This window comes from Lupinus angustifolius, chromosome LG06, assembly GCF_001865875.1.
Source record: "Lupinus angustifolius cultivar Tanjil chromosome LG06, LupAngTanjil_v1.0, whole genome shotgun sequence".
Classification (NCBI taxonomy): Eukaryota; Viridiplantae; Streptophyta; class Magnoliopsida; order Fabales; family Fabaceae; genus Lupinus; species Lupinus angustifolius.
Window position 1 is genome coordinate 1,457,304 of NC_032014.1, and position 3,730 is coordinate 1,461,033.

At 32.3% G+C, this 3,730-nt stretch overlaps 1 pseudogene; it reads right to left on the reverse strand.

The window, feature by feature from the left end:
* LOC109348721 overlaps positions 1 to 3,730 on the reverse strand; it is a 64,429-nt pseudogene that overhangs the window by 12,537 nt on the left and 48,162 nt on the right.

The following is a 3,730-nucleotide window of genomic DNA, read 5'->3' on the forward strand; positions in this document are numbered from 1 at the left end:
TATATATATATATATATGATGAAATTAAAATTGTAGCTCCCATGACCTTGGTGATATCAAAGGGTTAAAACAATCTTAATTTTAAATATTATGCCTTCTCTAATTTCAACTCGAGTTTGTTATTTTATTTTAATGCTCTACATTTTGTTCAAATACATTTTCCTTATAATTAAGTATGTCAAAATATATGACTTAATTTTCACATATCATGATAATATATTTATGAATATATTATCTATTTTAAAATATAAACTATGACTATATTAAAATTTTAAATTTAAATTTGTTTATGTGAGTTTACAACTTATATGTTAGATCAATATCTTGAACTAATTAATTACATGTGCGATATTATAATTAACTCGTTCAAGAGACCATAATATTAAGTTTAAGTTTTTATGATAATTACATGTGAATTATTAGATTTTATGTTAATATTGGATATTATGTTAGATGTAATGTCAATATTGAATATTATGTTAGATGTCTTCATTTTCCCATCTCTCTCCTTTAATAACACTTTTCTTAGCTTAGCTTAGCTTAACTTTTCAAATACTCTTCTGAATGGTTACACATCTCTATATCTACTTCAGTATCGAATACAGCCTCTAAGTAGTGATTCAAATGAAATCTCCGACTCAATAGCATATAACAAAGCAGCAACAAGTCATTAGTGTGAATCCTATTGATTTATCAAAAGACCTAACCTTAGATGGAGCTTTGGGTTTCCAAATTGATTTGTCAAGAACAAATCTTTCCTTTGTAGGAGAATGGGTGAGAGAAGATAAGACTTGCATGAAAAATCCCATGAGAATCCAGGATACAATTCTCTTCATTTCAACAAAAGGGAACAACCTCAGTAATTGGAAACCCAAAGTAAACAACCTCAGTAATTGGTAGGGATTAAAGTTATTAAGATGTGCACTCTCAAAGCTAAAAATATTTCATCCCCTTTACATAGAACAATGAGATTATATACCTGAAATTAGAACCATACATATTATCAATATGCTCAAACATATTATTAGCATAATCTGCATAGATGAACAAAAGTAACTAGCTTCTCTTCCTCAACTTCATAAAAGATATTTCATTTCGCTCTCCATATAATCAAATTGGGTTACACAGACGGAAATATGTTCGCAGTCAAGATAGATCAAGGAAATGGGACACTGTTCCCAGAGGAGCAGTCCAAATATTAGAGATGGACCTTTCCCCTTTGTACTAGCTTAGTTTGTCTATTCTTTCCAATGTACAAAAAAACAAGTGCTACACAAGAAATCCTAATTTTTAAGATGAACTTAATTGACTTAGTGGCTAGGTATAGAGTTAGATAGGAGTTAGTGTGATAAGCCATCCAGAAATATGTACAGGCATATATACAATAATAATGATTCATGTTACTCCATCACATGTATCACCAATTGTTAAAGTAACCAATTGTTAGAGTAATCCTCTATAAATTTAGTCTTCAAAGCCATTTTCATGAAGCTTATACTTATAAATACCTGAATAAAACTAGAAGCTCAATTTGCAAAATTTCCATTTCTAAATGAAACCCAAAGGGGCAGGATACAAAAAGAAAGAAGTTTTACCTCCAAGAGAATGTCATTGTAATTCTCTGTTCTGTTACTGACATAACAAGGAAGAGCAGGTGGCATACTACTATCTGTCATTACTCCATTACCCCGTGTAGCAAGTTTATCACCCCATTTCTTAATATGCTTTTGCTAAATTATATAGCATATAGCTGCTAAATTTCACATGCTTCTTCAGTATGAACATTCAATCGCTTAAGGTCTTATAGTAACATTAATTTCACTCGTGCCAGATATTTTCACAGAAGTGAGGCACTTCAGAGGCAGAAAGAGGTGCAGAGAAGGCTAAACGAACAACTTGAGTTATGCAAACACATTTTATCATCAACTTACCATGCATGCATTTTATTATCCCATCAATTAAACCACTTATGCACAAAACTGAAAACTCTAAAAAGTTTTCTTGCAATCTAATCCTCAAACTTCTCATACATATTTTTTATACACCCCTATTTTACATAAGATGGGGCACTTCTTCTATCATATTTGATGTACACAAAACATTATTGATCTATAAACTATTGGTCCAGGTACAAAGACACTTGCAGGCTGCATAGAGTCAGGGAAAATACCTGCAAGAGAAAGCTCAAGACACACTTGGCAGACAGAGTTTGGAAATAGTAGGACTTGAAGCTGCTAAAGTACAACTTTCTAAGCTTGTGTCCAAAGTATAATTACAAGGATTAACGCTAATGATAAACAAACTAATCAACCAACTGATTACTCCATAGAAAGTTTCCTCACATCCTGTGAGGGATCACAGAAGGATCAGCAAGATATGAGCTAATGAGCTTAAGAGCCTTCAATGGCCATAATAAATCTGAGTTCAATTGGTGTACTGATCAAGTGAAAAATAACAACTTCATTGCCTCATTGAGCAGGTGAAAAACCACTTAGCCGAGCTTAAGAAATATAAGAGATACATCCAAGTGGTATGGGGTGATAAAGGCATCAAGGTTCAAACGTGCCATACAAATTTTACTTTATGAATAAAAACTTTATAATTAGAAATTAGTTTATCAACGCAAACACATCATCCAATATAAAGATTACGAAATATGAATATAGAAATCATAGTCATTTCAATTAGGCTTATCCAGTCCCTGACATACCATTGCAGCTAGAGGACAACAATACCATCCACTTCACATTTATGCTTACACAACCTTGCAAATTAATTCCCTATGTACACAATACCTTGCAAGTATATGGGCCAGCCAAACAAATTAGGATCTTATTCGCATTTGAATTTATAGGCAACTAGAGTCAAGCATACCATCTGATTTCATATTATAATAACTGCACGTAGCAATCACAACATCTTAACTTACACCATATAGAATATTATAAATGAATAATGAAGCATTAGGGACATCCAGGCAAAATCCACATTATCTGCTTTCACACCGTGAATATCATCATGACCTATTTAGGGACTTCATGATCGAAGCATACCAATTTACAATATGAATATCACTCATATTGCAATTGAATTTAGGAAGCCAAAGGGACAACTTTTTTTTATTCAGCATCCTCATATTGCAATTTCGTATATAGCCAATCCAACTAATTAGGGTCTCATTTGGATTTACAAATTATAGGCAACTATAATTCATCTTGCAAGCACTGTCAAATTTTTGAAGCCCAAACCAAAATCTTGGGTTTTTAAAGCCAAATAAACTTTCGGTTCATCGAGATCAAGCATTCTTGAATAATCAAGATTGAGATTAGGAAAATCTCATTACCGCCAGGAATGAAAGAATTTGTTGCCACAACATACTTTTAGGGTTTTGGGACAGTGTTTGTAAACTCAAGAAATACACGTTTTCCTTCAATCAAATAAACAGAGATTCAAAGATTGAAAATCAATAGAGATATGCCATTAATAAAGGGTCGGTAAGGGCACAAGTAAATCAAGTTCTATCTTTCGATCCAATCAGTGATTCAGGATTTGCAATAAATAACGATGATCGAAAATCAAGAGATATGACCTTGATAATGGGTCAAAAAGGGCAATAGAAGATCAAATTCTATCTCTCTATTTAGCCATTCTTTAGCTTTTAAAATTGTTTCAACTGTACCCTTTTAGTCAATTTGAAGACTAGCAATTTACGGTTTTATTGTTTCAAATG